The 20,333-nt window shown below is 40.3% G+C and overlaps 1 protein-coding gene across 3 annotated transcripts in view; it reads right to left on the reverse strand.

Annotated features, from left to right (window-relative positions):
- Window positions 1–19,069, reverse strand: part of LOC118328351 (leucine zipper putative tumor suppressor 2 homolog) — a 32,474-nt gene extending 13,405 nt beyond the window's left edge. For 2 of the 3 annotated variants that reach the window (XM_035662060.1, XM_035662043.1), the window contains exons 1-2: window positions 18,828–19,069; window positions 4,167–4,297 (exon numbers count right to left, since the gene is read on the reverse strand). The gene's annotated coding sequence lies outside the window, so the exon portion shown is untranslated. Of the gene's footprint in view, window positions 1–897; window positions 1,105–4,166; window positions 4,298–18,827 lie in introns of those variants that run through there. The other variant, XM_035662052.1, reaches the window with a different exon arrangement.
- Window positions 19,070–20,333: the final 1,264 nt, after the last annotated feature.

Below are 20,333 nucleotides of genomic sequence, written 5' to 3' on the forward strand. Positions count from 1 at the left end.
AATGTTTGGTGTTTTTGCTTGATAAATGACTTAAACAAGTATTGCTTGTCATACTGATCAACTAACTTATTACAGGGTATAAATCCAGTTTGTATTATCTGTGTTAATGTTGTCTGTAAGTAAATGTTATTGCTGCCGTTCTTGGACAGGACCTCTGTGACTTTCCTGGTAAATAAAAGGTCAAATAACTTAAAAGCCCCTTTGGACTGTGGTAATAGAAGTGGCAGCCCACATACAAAGAAAATGCATCTTTCTCATGATGGCCTACAGGTTTGTTTGATGCACTAGACACTGTCAATGATTATACTGCACTGAAAGAGAGCAGAGGCTTCCTTTCACTCCCCCATCACACACACACGCGCACACACATACACATTCACTCTTCTGGATTATGTCCTCAACAGTAACAGTAACAGAAGAGAGATCAATGGCAGTCGAATGCAGCTCGTCAATTTTATACTTTATTATTTCTAGGGCTGCAATTAATGGTTAATTTGATTGATAAATGAATAATTTTAAAATTCACAACTTCTCAGAGGCCACAGCAATGTTTTCAATTAGCTTATTTTGGTTGAAAATCCAACACTTGATTCACTTTACTGTCATATATGACAAAGAAATCAGCAAATTGTCACAATTGTGTGATTATTAGTTCCTAAATAAATAATTGCAGTTTTAATCATTTCCATTTCCTTTCACAGCTTTGGACTGGATTTCTGATCACATAAACATGCAATAAACCTGCACACATGAACTTACACATCTTTATAAAGCAACAAGTTATTTCACAGTGACTGTACAAGTCAGCTAGCATCACCCATCCCTGTCACCTCGATTGCGAAAGTAATAATGTCAACTTCCCTTTTCTCCAACGTTCCTTCCCTCCGAGTTTCTTACCCCAGTTTGTCCCCTGCATATCTGCTCTGGTATCTGACCAGCTCCTTCTTATCACCCAGCCTTAGCTCCTTCAGCGTCTCAGGTTTAGTCGGCTCAAATATTCACTAATGTTCCCGTTCTCTTGGATGTTTGGCTCAGTTTCTCACCAGCCCTCCTGAGGAAAACTTCTCTAACCCTCTCAAAAAAAAGAAAAAGAAAAGAAACAGCTCATTCTCAAGCCAAATGCCGCCAATGTGAATGAGAGCACAGTCCCCTCCCCTTCCTCCCACCTCCTCCTCCTCCTTAGCACAGCCCAGCCAGCCTCTCTCTGACAGATACACCTCCTCTCTCCTTGCCCCACTCCTCCTCTACCATTTCCTTTGACCAAAGAAACTACACTCTGCAAAGTCCTCTACTGCCTTTGTCAAGCAGTAAAAAGAGGAGAAAGGAGAAAGAAACAGAAAGCTGGGGAAAGGCGAGCTGTCAGTTAAAGACCTTTCTACTTTCCCTGCCTATTTCAAGCAGAAAGCAATGGAGAGTAACAAGAAAGAGGATATCATCTCGCTTTAAAATTGATTCTTCATCTAATTGAATTAAAGACAAAAACTAAAGAAGGAAAAATCTGGAAGGTGTGGGGATTCAGGGTATGCACATTTTATAATGAGACACTATTTTATGAATCTTAATTGCATTTCTGCTTCTCATCTGTCAATCTGATCTTTAAGAAACTGACAGACACATGCCCAAAGCTCAGAAAAGAATTACAGTTAATTACTGAGCAAATTCTTAATTAAAGAAGCCGTCTGTCTGAATGAAAGGAGGTACACCTATCAAATATATCAGAGGTAAAAAGGAGTGCATCTCCAATCCAAATTGTCTGATAAAAGAAAATATGAAAGAAGTCCTGGTAAATTTGCTTACGCCTGTGGTTAATGGTGGTAACGGCAAGTGCATTTTAATAATAACATTATGAAATAACATGTCTAACAACTCCTGGGGGGCCAAAAGGTCCTTAAAGGTCCAGGGTGTAGGATTTAGGGACATCTAGTGGTGCATTTGCAGATTGTAACTCACTCCCTCCCTTTCCAAGTGCATAGAGAAACTACGGTGGCCGTGAAACGTGCAAGAAATGCAAATGCCCCTATCGGTTTGGTTTGTCTATTCTGGGCTGCTGTAGAAACATGGCGGTTCAACATAACGGCTGCCACGGAAGGCGACCAGCGGCTTCTGTAAATAAAAACGTCTCATCCTAAAGCAAAGAAAACACAACAATTCTTATTTTCAGGCGATTATTACGTATAATATATATTCCATTTCTGCCAATAAATCATCCTAAATGTTACACACTGGACTTGGATTTGATACTTTCTTAATATAAAAAAATATAAAACGAAAATACTGATTGGTGTAGCTTTATGGAATTGTAAGTTTAGACATCAAATGGATACATTTGTTTTACACATATTCCTTAATGACTTTGTGCCCTGATTAAACCTTGAATCTGTAAACTCTTATACACTGAAGTGTGACAAATAGAGTCTTCCACAAGAGTATTCTCTTATGACAGTGGTAGCTTTTGCCTTGACCTGTAATCCACCATCTGGCCAAAATGAATTAAAATAAAGGAAACAACAGGACAAGATGGTGAAGTCGGAGCTCAGCTGCTCGGCTCCCAGATGAAGAGAGGGGTAAAGTAGGGTACGAGAAGTAGGCTATGCCCTGACACTGCCTTACACACACACAAACACAGATCTGTCCCTCTCCCTTTCTCTTTTCGACTCCCTCTCTCCCTTCTCCTATAACTGGGTCACACTGGTGGGCACGGAGTTTGTCCTTCAGGCAATGAGACGTCAGGAAGTTCAAGGTCCTTCTTGGTCACGTCTCAATGGGAGGTCTGGAGAAACACTGAATATGCCACAAGTGAGGTCCCGGCCCGCTGCAGCCGAAGCAACAGAAACCACTCTCAGTTAGGGTCCAAGATTGGACGACAAACACCATCAATCAGCCGCCTCGAGGCCACCAGCGCTGAGATAAAGAGGCAGGCTGCAAATCACCTCTGTGAATGCCACCATTAACACTACCTCTTTATAGACTAGGGGGGGGGGCCTAACATGACTCAGCCCCTTTTGAGGGAGTTGATTTACAGGCCGAAGAAGCAAAGTAAAATGACAACTCTGTGGCTTCCTTCCCTGTCTGCAGGATAGCCAAGGGAAAACCATGAGGAAAATTAAAGTAAAATTCCAGTTAAAACAAATAATTCCAGAGTGGCTTTGCAGTAATGTTGGGTACATCTGTCTGGTGGTTTCTGGTTTATCCTCCTCAGTCATATAAAGTTTATTATCCAACCGAGATACACAAACGTTTAGGAGTGCCCTCTTTGGGCCAATTCCTGGCGAACATTGAAAGTGGTTCCTTAGAGGCCACAATTCTAGTTTATCTGTATCTATAGCAGATGCCCAGCAGGTGATCATCCATCATAGGCCGAGCTGCCATCTCTCTGCGGCCCGTCAGCCTGCTTCCTTCTATATTTTCATAACAACGCCTCACGTCTGGGACCAGAAACCGACAGAAAGCTAGGCCATCCATCAATGTCCGCGCTGCCTCTGCGTGGGGACATCTTTCCCCCTGGACACTGCAGCTAAAACTGGGCAAGACCAGCAGGCCCTACGGACCGCTTACTTCCAAAATAATCCACCATGGCACAAAGCAATCCAGGAACACCTCCGAAATAAAACTAGTGCGAAGGTTTAGCACTCAGCAGGGGGTGGTTCATCTGTTTTAGACACAAATGAAGAGAAGGCAGAGGGAGCTTTGTAGATTGAAATAACTACTCCTAGTAAGTCCAGTCATAAATCCACAGAAATGGGATGGTTGTATTGAGTTGGCAGGGACCCGACTTACCCACACTCTGATTTACTGTATAATGCGCCAAAGCGATTAGGGTTACGCCTCCAGCTCTGGAATTACAGCAAAACTCTATCCGTGATTAAGATCTGTTTCGAACTCCCACACAGCAGGAATGTGTTAACATGCACACATATTAGGATGCACAATGTTATGTGTGCGGCAAGCTGCAGCCAATTCTTTAACGTCAATAAAGTCTCAACCAGAAATGGTTTCAGATGTCAGAGAATTAACACAATTTAAAAGAAGCAACTTTGTGAGCGAAGTAGTCGGAAAATGTTTGCATAAAACCAAACTGGAAGGTCCTGTTTCACGTCAGCAAACAGCCAAAAAGTTCAAAGTTTGTTCAAATTGAAACCACATTTCGTCCAAAGGGCTCCACTTACCTGTCAATGACACCCTGTCTTTAGCTTCTGGAGGCCTTAGAAAAGCATGGGGTACAGGTCGGTCAAGCATCCCAGGAACTCACACTGGTGAGCGGATCTTCATTCTCTCTTCGTCTCTCTGTTCCATCAGACTGCGGGGATAAAAAGCAAAAAAAAATGCATGTTGTTGAATCAGCAGAAGCGAAGCAGTGAGACTACTACCACTGTGGAGAGTTGGAAAACCTGAAATGTGACATGTGTGTTTATAGAAGTCAGCGAAAAAGAGGAAAATCTGAGTCATCTGACGGCAAAAAAGCTTTACATGGAGGAAGGTTGAGACGGAGGGGATTTTCCATGTCAACAAGAGTGAAGACCGAGCCCAAACTGCAGTTCACAAAACAACTATCCCATAAGTATAGTCAAATCGGTACTGTTGATTCTTTTACATGTTTGTGGCTCACCGCAAAGGTCTTTGGGTTTTCACAGCAAGTTTTTGTCATTTTCTATGGTCATGTGAGGTTTAAACTAAAGACAAATACAGTTTTCAAGTGAAAAATGACCTGTGTTACACAAAGGACATAAGAAAAATGTTAATAAAACAAACAGATTTTGGATCAAATTCTGCCTTGACATCTAAAGAGACAAAAAGGTGAGACGCACACTGCCACCATCTGGAAGATGAGAGCGTCCATCTGCAGTTCATTAAACTGGTGTATTAGTGGTGAAGCAATATTTAAGTAGAAAAGCATGAGAAAGGACCATGAAAAGTGGCAGAGGTGAGTCGAGCAGACAGACATTATTTCAGACTGGCTATTCACAGTCCTGCCGTGAAAGGTTATAAAATTGAAAGATATTACATTAGATTACATTTGGCACTATCATATTTTCAGCAAACAAATATCATGTCAGGTAGAATGGACCACTGACACTAATAGAAGAAGAAAATAATGGCAACATATGGTGCTGGAAAAACAACTTCCCAACTTTAGTTCTGCAAGTTTCAGTCTCTCCCTTCCGGGCCAATTTTTCAAGGTGTCCCTTCTCATGTTAAAGTGTAACCAAATTTCATAAATATCTGCAGAACCGAAGCATTGGACTAATTGCCAGTTGTGCCTTCAGAGATTATATTTCCAGGTAAGCATGAATTATTCACAGTTTTCAGAGACAGACAGGTGCAATGTTGTTAGTAGGACTGTGAAGTCAAATAAATGTTACATTATGAATCTCTTACTGGCCTAAATGGATTGGTATCGCAATTTGCAATGGATGTCTATAAACTGACAACCACCTGGTCTCTTCCAAGGAGATTATTTTGTGTTCTTTGTCCCATTTGTTTGTTTGTCAGATAACAGTTGCTAATATATTTTAAAGGAATAGTTCAACATCAAGGTTGTCACCCCTTGGAAGTTTGAACTGAACCCAGAACTGTGTTCAGCCACGAAATAATCTAGAACATAGCCCCCAGTAAAACAACAATGTGACTTTTTTATGTATTAAACCAGATATTAATACTACTAAACTTCTAGGTGGATTTTTGTTACCTTTAAACAGAGCCAAGTTAGCTGGCTCCCTGTTTCCAGTCTTTATGCTGAACTAAACTAACCGGCAACTGGCAGTAGCTTCATATTTAACATACATACATAAGAATTTCTTTAATTTAAGACAACAACTTTGTTTAGAGACATGTACTTTCTGACTGCTTTCTAGTAATCTATGTAATATAAATCCTTTATGCATCATTTTTGGATTAAAAAATGGAAATAAAAACAACATGTGAATCAATATTGAAAAGAAAATTGAGGGAAACACCACCAGAATGGATATGCAGTTAAAACCTCATAGGGTTGTGGTGAACTGTGGTTGGAGCTGAAACTGAGAGTGAGAGTAGCAGCTAACTGGTTAATGCGTATCCTGTTTTATCAGCAGGATGTTTGCTAAAATTAACGTTACCAACTGCCTGCAGGGTTACTGCAACTGTACTGGCTTTACTTAAAGCTAAACAAACTTGCAGCTTTTCCATCTGTGCCAAACATACTGTATTAGCATGTTACAGACAGATGGAAGTGCCGAGGACACTGTGGCTTCCCACATTGTAATGTAGCTCAATCCAGATGGCTTTAAGACGGCTTTTAAAATGTTGCACTGTGATAGTGCCAAGCCATAGTATATACTAAAGTAATGCCTTAATAGCTGTTTGTTTTAAAGGCAGACAATCAACCCACAGATCATAAACAGGTGTTTACTTAAGCGGGCCGCTACCCTCACCTGCTATTCCACAGTGAAGGGGATAATCCTCATTAAAGGAAGACCAAACAGCAGAGGCAGAGGTAGAGAAAGAGGAGCATGTGCACTGAATGGAAAGAGAGTAGAGGGCGGCATTGGGATTACCATTTCATTACATTATTCATCTGCTGAACGGGGCACCTTCAAAGACAGCCTTCATTACCACCAAACCTCGATATGACATGTTAACTGACCCACAAATCAATCAACAATCAATAAAGTGGAGGAGTAAAGAATTCTCTTGTTCTTCTCCACCAGAAAGTAAAAGACAATTTATTTGGGGGGAAAGAGCCAACTTAAAAGAATTCGTACAAGTTAAACCTTTCTCAGAAAGTTCCTTTGAAGTAGACATTAATTGTTTCCATGACAGTTCAAAGCAGATAATGCACCTGCAGTGAATAGAGGCCCTTCTGTTTGAAATGGTGATTGATTGAACAGGTAACAGAGTGTCATTTCAAGTGTTAGGAAGGTCCACATTAAGTGCTTCTTTACAACAGGGGTGGGTGCGAGCAATACATTTATCATTTACGAATCAGAGACATATCTGATCGATCATTTTATCCTCAAGTATCTATAAATTGTGTATGGAAACAACGTAGAGCCAAGACGGCATTCTAAAAATATTGCATAAGCCTGAATATAAGAGATGGTTTTGGGGTTTTTCTTTTTTAAAATGGAAATTATGTATTAAAAAGAGTCCCCCAGCGTCAACTAAAGAAACAAACCAGGGACTAAATTATATCTCTAATATTTGGGCTAGTACAGTAGATCTCTTAAGCAACAACTCAATCTGTAAAAAACGTGAGAATCAATCGTCCCTACTTTACATTATCCCTCTTTTCATCTCTATTTACCAAATCAAATCTGCATCCACCTACAAAGTCACAACACAAAGGATTTTTATTGTTCCCAAGGCGCTGAACATATAACAATAAAGTAGGTCATAAAAGAAGTGTAGATTTTATGCATATGTCCGTTCTTTCAGTTGATCTATATATCTAAGTGTTTGTGGGTGTCTTGGATAGTGTTCATAGGACATTCAAAGAAAGTTAATATCTTCTACAATCTGAAACTGGTGACAAATGACAAATGACAGATGAGAGAAAAGAAAACAGAGATTTAGGTTTAATCTGTAGGGAGGAGGGCCAACGATCTCCCATCTGACGAAGAAAGAAAAAAAAACGAGTGGCATGGTTCAGTATCCCATAGAGAAATGTACGATTGAGCCTGTTTAGACAAAATCATCTGAATCTATTGTAACAATACTATTTACTATAATTAAAAAGAAGGATTACTTTAATTACCAAGTATAACAAATAATGCATGACATATTACAGAGATTCTTATTGTGACCAGATTGTAGACACAGAAACAACATGTAAAAATACCAACAGTTAAGATATAAGTTAAATTTCTGTTTTGACTTCTGATAACCTAATGGGCATTTGTAATTGTTTTTGACATTTTTTACACATTTCTGGCCACTTGGGGGCAGCAAACATGGCGCAACATTAGCATTCATTTGGAGCTGTGTTTGTGTCCATGAACTGATGAAGGTCCAGTGTTCACTCTCTTTTTAGACCTGTTTTGCAGGTCATAAGACAAAAGTGTAGCTTTTAAGCTGATACATGCTTCACTACGTTCACCAGCTAACTTTGTTGAAAGGAGGACAGACAACTTTTTAGCTGGAAATGATGCTTATGAACATGTGATGCATTATTAAAACATTGCTTATAGCTTATAGCTTTAACTATTAAACAGTTGATCAAGAACATTCTGACCAAAATTTCAAATAATCATTGCAGGCAATCCTTTGCAGAAATTTATGGTCTTTACTTAAGACACCAGGACCTCGTAAACACATCAAACTAAACTGCTGGAGAGTTATAGCCTCATTACATTCATAACACAATATTAGCTTGTGCAGTTGTGCATCTTTGGTATCACGGCATGCAGCGAGTTTACAGCGGCAGCTTGCAGTGGTCGGGAGGTTACATTAAATAGGCTGTGGTGCAGGAAATAAATTTAGATACCTATTGGGAAGGGCAATGAAATAGAGAAGAAGAAATGAGGATAAATGAGGTCCAGTGTGTGCAGGCTTTCAGGCACACACACACACACACACACACACACACACAAAAGCTTGTGTGAACACACACCGGGCCAGTGGACTATTAAGGGATAGGGTGGCGGCCCACTTCTTCCCTATCCAAACACTGCCACCCCACAGCACTTAGGTTTATTATTATAATGTTCAGCCATGTGCCAAAGATTTCAGACAAGCTAACAAACCCCACAAGAGATGGTGGAAGCAACGCACCCTGAACAAAGGCCATTCAGAAAATAAGGAAGTGATGTAGCATTAAGGGGCACCATGCAGACAGACATGTTGAAATCTGGACATCTGAGACAATGCTAGAAATGTACACAAGGCTATTAGGAACAACCAAAAACACATCTGTGCTTGCTTGCACTTGTGGTCAAGAACATAATAACAGCTTGAAAGTGTAGAGAAATAGAGAAGACTGAAAGTTTGTTCTCAAATTCTGACATCATACAGCTGTTTATTTAAAGGCATAAAGTGGGCAGGGGGTGGGAAGTGAATCCACTGGGAAAACTGGCATGTCTGCCTTGTTTGGACAGCGAGAAGATGGCCCACATGGAAAGCATCACATTCCATCTTAAACAGCACCAAATTTCTGTATTTCTCAGACATCCTCATTTAGGATCATCCATGCCAAACCTCAAACATCCCCCCCCACATTTTATAAACCTACAGAGAGAAAAACGCCGTCCACTTCTACAGCTCTGCGGGCTGAGGACCAGGAGTGCAGCTGTCAGTGAGGAGGTGGTATTTTTTTGAAACAAATGTTAAATATCATTGAAAATTCTTAGCATTGAACTGAACCACAGTGCAACATGCTGTATAGCTTAATGTATCCAAACCATCGGTGCTACAAACACTGTAGAAATATATGTGATCTCCATGATAACTGAGCAGAATCCATCTGCTGTCATTCAGTAGGTGAGCAAATTGTTGGTGCAAATTATAGGTTTTAGGTTTAAGTGGCTGAAGTCTGTATCAAAGTGCTGAAATCTTTAAATGTAAATTCAAAACTTCATCAGCCTGGCTTTTAGACATTATTTACCTTATTTGATTCAGTTATTTTATTGTTTTTCTTATTGATTTTGTTTGTTATTTTTGCTTGCGTTCTTAATCTATATTGTCTAGTTTTTAGTAAAGTAAAATCTAATTTAAAGTATGTTATTAGTTTAGTAATTTATTAGTTTTTATTCAATTCTGTCTCATTATCGGCTTATCAATCGTCAGTGAAGCACATTAAACTGCTCTAAACTGTATGAAAGGTGCTAAACAAATAAAGACTGATTGATTGACTGATTAAGAACAAACATAAAGCAGCAAGAACTGTACTCACCTAGGTTGTGTAAGCTAAATATGATCTACAGTATATTGCTTATTTTATGTTCTGGCATTTAGGATATAAGGACGCCTGCAAGGGGAATGTAATAATGGCTTACATGTGTATCTGTCAATATCAAATAAATCAATGCATAATGAAAATAAAAAGTTAATGATAGCCTCGACTGTTCTGTTGAGCGTGGATGGATGATCTGTTTGTTTGAATAGTCGAGATTTGAGTGCCCGGGCAGGACTGATGCCTCTCCACGCTAATGACTTCAGATCTACTTCCCCTCTGCCTGCGTAAGCCCTTATGCAACGCTGTGACGCAGCTACTGCCCAACCATGCATCCCACCACCCACGTAGCTTCTGATCCACACCCTCGTTCTCCCCTGCCACCTCTTCACCTCGCAGTTGGCCTGCCTCCCACCACATGGTCAGTCTCGCCACTTAAAAACCTCCACACAGGACTGTGTGTCTTGTATGAGATATCACGCTTTCATGCACATCAGTATGTGTGGTTAATAGAGAACGTTTTGTGTGCCGTCCATCTCTTGGCCTCTCGGCAGGGGATAATCAGGTCAGAAATCACAGAGAGAGAGGAGAAATGTATTTAAAAATATCCAAACAACCAACCTCGGGGAGGGTTCTCGTCCCACTTACACGCGACACCTCTAACTGCAAGAAGACTAAACGAAGACGAAAAAGGGAATCGGATGAAGACAGAACAGTTACAGCAATTTTAGGAACACTTCTGGTGATCATAAATGGCATTCAAGACAGATTTCCCAGCTCTTAACTTCAGAAACAACAAAGGACATAGGATGAAATATTACCCTCGTTTATAAGTTTCAAATTGAAATAAAAAAGCCACGTTTGGTGTTTGGGCATTTTTGATAACCTGTCAGGGAAATAAAAGAGCAATATGACTTTGTCGGGTGAGAGTGAAAGAAAGGAGGGAATGAGGGAAAAGTCGACTAAAACTGGAAGACAACGCTAAGACGTAGTTACAACTAACTCCAGGCAGAAACATGACTAGTCAAAGATCAGACAGGTTGTGAACAAGCCAACAGTTTAGCCGCATTATGCAAATCACTTTAATATTTACCCAAGCAAAATGTCAGTAAAAATCTCACATTGCAATTCACAGGAAAACTGTGTATGCATGACTACAGCAAGTTGGAGGTGGAAGTTCAAAAGATTTGTCATTACTGACTTCAGTATGTAAACCAGTGAGTAATGCATCACTGCTGCTGATTCAGTCAGTGATAATGATGATTCAGTCAGTTCAGTCTGAATATTATGTGTTAAAGGTTAGTTTGCACACTTACTAAACACCTCAACAACAAGCACTGTGAGTTAAAGTGGAAGCAAGAATTTGGTCTGTAAACTGTGGATATTTCAGGACATTTTGGACAATAATTTTACCTTCTACTTTTGTTTTCTCTTTTAAATAGGTTTGGCTAAACTGGGGGTTTGTTTAAAATCTGTATGATTGACTGACAGCTCATGTTTTTTACACCATCTGACTACTTTTTAGCAATACTTGCTGCAGATGGACAGAATACAGGGATGTGTTGTTTCTTTTCTTTATCAGTTGGGGACCATTTTTAATTTGACACACAACTCTATTTCAAATTGTTAACCTGTTAGTCTGTTTTCTGTCTCGGTGTTTTCTCATGTTCCTGACCACTGTCTGTGAGAAGGACTGTGGGCTACACCACAATCAGGAGGTGTGAGATGGATTACAGCAGGATGCCAGGCAGCTGACACAGCTGAAGAGTACGTGAGTGGGAAAAAGGGGTGGTAGTGAGAGAGGAGAAAAAGAGCGTGAGAGCAACAAGGGAATGATGATGAGATGAAAAAAAAAGAGGGGAGAAGTAGGAGTGAGAGAGACTCCAGGCCTGTACTGTACAGCGGCACATATGGGCCTCCCTGCAGCAGCTGTGAATGTCATGATCACACTAACTACCACTGCAATCACAGCTGCTCGCGGGGAAAAGGGCACGTTGTTTTTCGTGCATTTTTTAAGACACGTAATAATCCACAAGTGACAACAGATGATGCAACACAAGTGGAAAATGTTCTCCTGTCACACAACTTGCTTCTTGGTGTAAGCAAAGACTTGGGATCAAGGCCAAACACAACAAAAATGTGCCCACATTCTCTGACTAGCTCTGAGATCTGGAGCCATGTAATCCGCCCAGATACACCGAGCTTCTCTTCTTATTAATCAGAGAAGTATTTTGTCATTCTGATTTCTGAAGGGTGTACTGGGGCACATCGGTGCTTTGAGCTAAATGCTAACGTAACAATGATACCATGTCAACGTCTAGCATGTATAAAGTTTACTATGTTCACCATCGTGGTTTAGCGTGTTAGCATGCTAACATTTGGCACTAAACACAAAGTAAACCCAAGGCCGATAAGGATTTAGTCATAAGCCAATTGGAAAGTTTTATTTTTTAAAGTATAATTTTTTGGCCTTTATGCCTTTATTTGACAGAGACAGTTGTAGAGAGACAGGAAAGGGGGGGCAGAGACAGACGGGACGACATGCAGCAAAGGGCCGCTGGTCGGACTCGAACCCGAGCCGCTGCGTATATGGGTCACCAGCTCTACCGACTGAGCTAACCGGGCACCTGGAAAGTGGGACGTTTTTTAAACAAAAATTTAGACTTGAGGGTGGCACTAGAGGATGAGGCAATTTATCCCGGAGCTGTTGATGAAAAGGGGAAAGTGAAATCAGTCGTTGAGATGTTTCAGTCTCAACCAAAGAGCTGGGCCTACCAGCCGACCGACTCATCGACGGACCAATTCTAGAGCCGAACTGCTAGCATGGCTAAAAAGCATGCCGCTAGGGACCACCAGGACTGATGCAGTAGAAGTAATTCAGTGACTTCAGATTCAACTCTCAAGTTAGTCTGGATAAGAAGTGTTTTCCCCTCCAAGGACACTTTGTCCCCCAGTCACTAAGTGATGTCGATGACGGTGACATTGCTCTGAAGGCCGCAAAGTCCAGCCATTCTGGCATCTTATCAGGGCTGTTTACAAAACTGTAAATCTAATCAGCACTGCAGCGGTTCCTTGGGACTCATTCTCAAAGTGGCTGCAGGAAAAGATGAAGCGACGTGGGTCAACTCTGGGGAAGAAAAAGGGCACACGTACGGGACGGATTAAAAAAAAGTTAATGTGGTTATAGTAGTGGAGCAGTGATTGAGTAAAGAGACAAAGGAGAGGACCAGTTTCTATTTCTCTACACAGCATATTAGAAATTAACAGGGAGGAGGGCACTTTCATCATTTCACAATCATCAGTATTCAAGGGATGAACACTGTCCGGTTTGTGGAATAAAAAACAGCATTGGCTCGTCATTTTCACTTTCCATCTTAACTTTTCTAAAAGCAGTGGAGTAATCTGATTGTATGAGCCAAAATCAGTCAGGACAGAGCAAGTGGATGAGACTGCTCAAAGTAATGTTGCAGAAATTGACTATTATTCATAGCTAAATGTGACTGTATTCTACACAGAGGAGATTAGGACACACTGAATCAGGGGGGACTAAAATCACTTAAATTAGCTAATGTCATCAACATGAATGCATTGTGATACTAACAGAGTATGTACTTGTTTATTCACTGAGATGGAGAACAGTGTGACAGTATTTGTTGTACTAGTGATGTGGCAGAGAAAGTTTCACTGGACTTTCATTTAAATTCAAACAGGTTTCCCATGAGCTCTCTAAGGGTGACTTTTGGCAAAAGTTTTAGAAGAAGCACAAGACTGTGGACTGGCATTAGGAAGTTTAAAGTTTTAAAATATGGATGGTGGTTGTTTTGGTACCATGGTCCATTTGCATTGAGATGGGGCCATTAATCAAAGCGCCAGGAACGGAGGTGACAAAATATGGCGATTTGGGAGGTAAAAGATGTCTACAGATTAATGGCTGCTCTGCTCTGCACCCGAAAATTGGGACGAAGCAAAATCACATGAGGTTTCAGCAGAGAGCGCTGAGTGGGAGGCCTGTGTGTATGTCATACATCTGTTGCTAAATCCTCTAAATACTCTTCTTCAAATATTCATAATCCCAGACATAACCTGCCTGGTCAGGACAGACACTCAGCTCCAGATTAGACAGAAAAAAGGAGGAAACAAAGACGTCCCTACCTGTTCCCAAGCTCAGGGATCCTGGGTGTCTGAAATGTCGTTCCCTGCGTCTCATGTGCAGTCCAACTGTGCTCAAAACCCCAAAACCTTAATCTGACTGCACCAGGTGGTTTGTTACACAGAACTATCAGGAAACAGTTGGAATGGGCCATAAAATAAGTCAATCAGACAGCTGCTGGTGGTGATGCAATATGCCAGGTAAGAGTGCAGAAGATATATATAAACAAATATATAATATAAACCAGCTTTGAAAATGTTTTATGGGAAAGAAAGTTGTGCTTTGGTGAGAAACACTGAATATAAATATTACTGTTTGTTTACAAGAAAACTTGGCAGGGTAACTCATGTTTTTGTTTTGTGGTCTGTAGGGCTGCATTACAGCCAAGTCACACAAACTTAAGAACTCATTTCTCAGTGTAAAGAAATACAACACAGTTCAAGATGTTTCCTCAGTGGCCCTATTATCCACCCCTAACTTCTTAACCTGTCCTGGTTCAAAGCTGGGTTTTAGGACGACAAAAATTAAAGGTTATGATTTAAAGTAGGCAGGTGAATCACACAGAAAAATAGATTTAAGTCACAAATTTGTGTTGACATGGTAAGAAGATTAGAACACGAATTGCCCTCATGTTATTTACAGATGCATGTACCCAGCAGAACAGGGACAAAGGGTGTTTACAAAAACAAATTTCTGTGACTGACAACTTAATCAGATCTGATCTGAATCACCCTGTCACAGTAAATCTGGTGTTCCACACGGGTTCAAAGGAATCAGATAAAAATCTGTTTAAACCACGCTCTAAGAGGGAGAAAAGGAGGCCTGACAGTGAAGGCTGCGATGAACTGCGCTCACTTTGTTTTGTCAACACGCTGCATGTGTTGTGGATTCAGCATGTTGCATACGTTTTATACAGTGTGTTGTGACGCTACAGTGGATCCACAACAACCAGCAGTCTGCCAAATCCCCCAAACAGACACAAATCAACAAGTCTTTATTCAGCAGAACCTAATTTGAAGACATTAATGACATCATTCCAGGAGCCACATAAGAAATGTTAAGCCTATAACTCATGATGTATTCCTTCTTTTAGTCGTGTAGAGACTAAACAGACATGAGTATGTAGCCTATCTTGCGTCACGGCTCATTGTTTGAAAAGCCGCTCCGTGTCCCAGAATCATTATTTCAGACTGTTTTTAAATACTGTGTACTGTGTGGGAAACTGCGCAACATCAATAATTACAGTAATCAACCAGCGACAGGAGAGTAAAGTCAACACAATGGGACGCTGCATAAACAACAAAACCCACAACATACTAAATCAGCATTTCATTTGACATGTTGGGCCCTCAGGAGAACTAAAAACACAACACAGCCCTCATGCTGTCTGACAGCAAAACACCTCCTACTGTGTTCCCATTGTTGTCTCGTCTTCTAAAGTTTCTGTTGCGTTCGTTCTTCGAGGAGACGGTTTGTGTAGCCTTATACAAAGAATGGAGGGAACTGACCTTCAGTTCAAACGCCTCAAGGGGAATATTCAAAGCAGCACGACAGCGAGGTATCGCTCACAGAAAACACATTATCTTTGATGAAACACAGCCTTTTAGACTAATAAATACCCCCCCCGGGGCCCGTCTTCCTAATTCCACAAAGTCAAACTAGAAACCAGCAAGGTGTGTTCCTACAAATAGCTCATTGTAAAAGCATGGCCATCCACTGCACACGTGGGGCCAAACACACCACTGCTCACGGCTGTTTCAACTGCCAGCACATACTGGGCCTCCAGGCTGTCCGTAGACCTGCTCTGCAATAAGTGTGCCTTACTTTGACAACCCCGTACAGTAATTACCACGTAAAAAGGTGAGACGCTGCTACTTCACAGAACCTTTTGATGATAATGGCTTAAATCCTCGAGCCCGGAGGAGTATGTATATGTTTGCCACCATGAATTAGAAGCCATGTTTTTCTTCAAAGGTTAAAAAGCTGATGAAGAAACACAAAAAAGCAATACGTTAAAGAGGAAGTGAGCAAGGCGCCGGTGGTAAAAGATGGGAGAGTTTGACATTGTTATTGAAGGATAACTCCAATTTGTTACAACTTGGCTTATTTTCATAGGTTTGGCAATCAGCTATAACATTGCACTCAACAATGTAACTGCCAACATTTGGGAACACAGCAACACAGCGACAATGAAGTCCAAGGGTTAACTGCAAAAAAGAGTGAGGAGATGATAATGAATTTTTTTTTTTCCTTACTTAAAACTACTACTAGTATCCAGAATCTCAAATTGGTGTTGAACGCTTGATCAAATTCTTGCTTGATCACCTGTGATCAGATGACCTAACCTACATCTGGAACTTTTCAGATTAGACCATATTTTAGTTCTTAAGTAAAGTTAAGTAAAGTTCTCTATTAATGCATCAAGTAGTTTGGCATATTATGTCCAATGAATAAAAGGAGATTCAGATTAGATAACACTCTCCAACCCTGAACATGCAGAGTCATAATATGTCTGTCATGTCGAAGTTGAAGCATGGTCACATTGGGAGTCTCTACGCGGATTCTAACACCCTGATATGCTGACAGAGCAGTTCCTCCGAGGGAAGCTTGCCATGTGCTTATAAAATCACTTGAGAAATTATCAATGCAAATCAGCTGTGGCCTCCCACTGTCGAGGCTTGCTGAGCTAAGCACTTGACCTCCCCGTGTGTTTTAGGCTGAAGAAATGTGAATATAATATCATGCAGGGTTGGGAGTTCAGGGCCGGAGCTGGGAAAGTTGCTCTGCTCTTCACTTTATTTGCTCTTCTTTGTCGTGTTATCATCTCGTTCCAAGTATTTGGCCTTTGTTTACAGATGAGGCAGCTGCGCACAAAAATAGACCCTGTGCTTTTTTTAACCTCATTACTTAAATGAGCACACTTGGGAATTATTTTGGTATAAACACACCGCAGAGCTGCTGTGCACATATATGCACCATAAATCCCCTCTTAACAGAAATCCAATTCACGAACAAGAGAACAAGCTAACTTTTTGTGTGCAAAACACTTTATTATATTCTTGTTTATCCTAGTAAAAAGAGAAACTGTGAGGGTCTGGTCCCACAGTGAGCCTGGCGATGTAACAACAGCATGAAAAGTGCCTCTGTGTCGGGCCATAAGGGGAATGCCATTCATTTTAAGAATTCACATATGTTATTGCTGTGCCCCGAGGCAGGTCAGCCAATACTTGTGAACCACTTTCTCATACATACAAGCTGGAAAATAGACAGTGGGTTGTTTTGTGTTGTCACTGGGATGTGAAATGTGCCACTGTCCCCATAGACAATAAATGGTATACACCAGCGGTTCCCAACCTAGGGTTCCGGGCCCCCACTAGGGGTCACCAAAGCTTCACAGGGGTTGCAACACCTTCTTGATTTAAAGGGGTGTAAGAAAATGGAAAAATATACACAGTGTGGCCTGTATATATCAGTATTGTGTTCATTTCTGTGAAGAAAACTAAATCCTTTTTTAAAGTTTAGATTATTATTTAAGATCTAAACTTTGAAGACTGAGAACACATGCTATTTTCTATCTAAACAGCCTCGTCCTGCATTAGAAAAGTATGCAGTTAAAACAACTGAAAAGCTGATAAACAATCGCCATGCCTACGATAAAATAAAACACAGAATTTGTCCCAAAAAAGAGGCCTATTAGGTTGTTAAGATTGTTAAAAATAGAAGAAAAATACATAACACAGACAGAGAACTGTATAAAACGTTCCCTAAAATATCATGAAATCATCTCTGATGCAATATTTAATAATCTGCTCAAATCACTTGTTTTACACAAACTTCCTGCACTTATTGTGGTCACAATTTGGTTTGACTTTACAATTTATCAGCTGTTCTGTACTGTTATTGTTATGCATTGAATAGAATATTAAATATCCATAAAATGTGTCACTTTGTGGGGGGTTGCCTGCCTACTGAATGCTAGAAAAGTGGTCCATCAGTGTACACAATAGTTGTGTGAACACTTAAACTCCATACTTCTGCTCTGTATTTGGCATTTTTAGCTCCTACAAACTCTGCACCCTATTCATTCTACAGACCTAGATTTAAAGTCACCAAATGATGCTTACAAGTTGGTGGATTTTCCTTTGAGGTTTCTAGCTTTAGCAAAAGAGAAGAAGAACAAGCTCACAAACACTGAACAAACTGTCATAAATAATAAATCAGTAGCATTTTAGCCTTCAAGTGTGGCTGCAAAAAAAAGGGACAAAAGTTGCAATGTCCACGCCTCTATTTCTAACCAGATAAGACAAAAGCAATACGATTTGTTTGGGGTGCACGATGGAAGGAAATTGTTGATTTGAAGCTGAGGTCTGAGCAGGAAATGAGTCTGGATGTATTTACTGTAAGGGGGCACTTTGTTATGTCTAAACCCAGCAGACCTGCCATGGCTGATGCACACGTTGATAAAGAAAGACTGCGTTTCATTAGAGAGAGGACATTTTTACATTGTAAAAAAGATTTGTTTGAGAGATTTGACCAAAGAAAAATACACTAGATTTCCTCTCCCCTATTTACATACAGTGAGTGCTTTTAGCTTGAAGGAACAACAGCAACCTTTGACACACACCTGTGCAGAGGGGAGTGCCAATCCAAGTGGATTTTCACACGTTAAATTAAAGTGTCCATGAACTTACAAAAGCAAGCAGGACACACATGTAGTCCTACAAGCTACGACACCTACAAAACCCCCTTTACTTCCCTCTTTGCATAATTATTTTAACTTTACACAGCTACAGTGAGAATCCGGTAACTCACCGTGCACGGTGCCGTGGACAGTCCGGGGACAGCTGCTCTGTTCTCCAAAGTCTGCTGAGGAAACCTGGATGCGACGGGCTCTTTGTCCTTTTTTATTTATTTAAACCGTCTTATCCACAAACTCGTAACTTTACCGAGCTTTCTGTTGACAGTAATAAATGTTCCGTGTATCTCTTGCTTCCCTTCCTGCCGCGGAAAGCGCGTTTGTTGATGTGCGGGGAGCCGGACAGGCGGTGTTTAGAGACCAGAGGTAAAGCCAGCGAGAGGAGCGACGGCTACATCCGGTGGTGGCTTTCAAAATAAGATTAGCCTACTTATTTCCTCAGGTATAAATATCAGAATCAGAATCACTTTTATTGGCCAGGTATGTGCACAGACACAGACTAAGCATAAATAAACACAAGCTTAACAAAATAAACATAAATAAACATAAACTACTATGTACAGTCATACATATATACACAAACAAAAAACAATAACAATTGTACATTGTAGAAACAAGTGCAGAGGATGCTGAAATAAATATTTACATGCAGGTTTCTTATGTACATGAGGTAGGTGGATATGACCGTATATACAATTACAACAATGATAAATGGTTTACAGGTGCAAATATTATCACGACCCAGTAGTTAGAAACAGTTTTGGCTTGTGATCATTGAAATTTGAAGTGTATTTATTTAAAAGGGACAATGCACATTAATTAACACTCGGCCCTTAAAGGTCGAGTGTGAAGCATTTAGCAGGTTGAAGAAAAAATACAAAAGGACATAAGCACAAACAAGTGCAAAAGCACAGATACAATCCCATCTCACAGATAAAAGCACAGAAGGACAAACAGTAGTAACACAATGGCCATAATAATGTCTCCTATATGTCATGGCCATATGACACATAAAGGAGATTGGAAAAAATACAAAAAAGCACAGACAATTAGTAATTCATTTAATTAGTGACCCTACAGATTTGTAAATTTCCCAGGTGCGGGATCAGTAAATTCTATCTTATGTATCTTCTGTTGCCCAAGTTGGGAACCGCGTAATCATTATTATTATAAAAACAGAAAATTAAAGGTCAATGGTAAATATAAAATGCACCTAGTTGTTTTAGGACACGTAGTTAATATTGTCAATGTAAAGAGAGGTGTTACTGATTCTCATTTACATATATCAAGCAGTAGACAAAATGTTAGAAAAACCTCTTATAACACAATACAAATGAACAGCACAAACTACAGACTCCAAAATGACTATAAAGTTAAATCAACACCTCTCTTAAACAGTTATGTAAGCTACACCAAGAAGACCCAATGACACAAAATAAAAATCAACATATGAGGATGTAAAATTGCCTTTAATGTACAATTAAAGTGGCATATAAACTGTATATATACACAGAAATGGCAAAATCGCATACTTTTATTTTTAATGGCAACATACTAGCTTCCGGTTTTGTCCTGTCTGTGAGGAGCTTGACGCACCTGGACTGCTCTCTCTCTCTCTCTCT

Source organism: Morone saxatilis, unplaced genomic scaffold (genome assembly GCF_004916995.1).
Source record: "Morone saxatilis isolate NCDOM2014 unplaced genomic scaffold, NCSU_SB_2.0 Contig1, whole genome shotgun sequence".
Classification (NCBI taxonomy): Eukaryota; Metazoa; Chordata; class Actinopteri; family Moronidae; genus Morone; species Morone saxatilis.